Here is a 407-nt window from a genome sequence, read left to right on the forward strand (position 1 = left end):
CGGGCACTGGCAGCGCCGATGTGAATTGCTAAATCCAACTAAACACGCGGTTTCGTGGGTTTTAGGTGTTTGCAGGCGGTTTAGCAGGAAGCAGTGAGGCGCAGGTGTCACATTAGGATGTTTTGAAGGTTTCTTTTAGGGAAAGCTGGGTCAATTTTGAGCGCGCAGGGGTTGCTGGAGATGGTCACCTCGCCTTGTGAGGGGGGTACCTCGCGTTCCTGCCTGACAGGGATATGAAGGCTATTGCCCCCCGACTGTACAGTTAAAAATCAGTAATAACTAACAGGAAAGAGGCAGCAAAACTCCTGGTTTTGGCGTGGCTGTGGAGGCGCCCCAGACCCGTTTTGGAGCCTTTTTGGCGGCGTTTTTGGATGGTGGCGGTGGGCTGAGGGGAGGGCTAAGATGGC

The sequence above is a fragment of the Mesitornis unicolor genome, unplaced genomic scaffold, assembly GCF_000695765.1.
Source record: "Mesitornis unicolor isolate BGI_N332 unplaced genomic scaffold, ASM69576v1 scaffold34839, whole genome shotgun sequence".
Classification (NCBI taxonomy): domain Eukaryota; kingdom Metazoa; phylum Chordata; class Aves; order Mesitornithiformes; family Mesitornithidae; genus Mesitornis; species Mesitornis unicolor.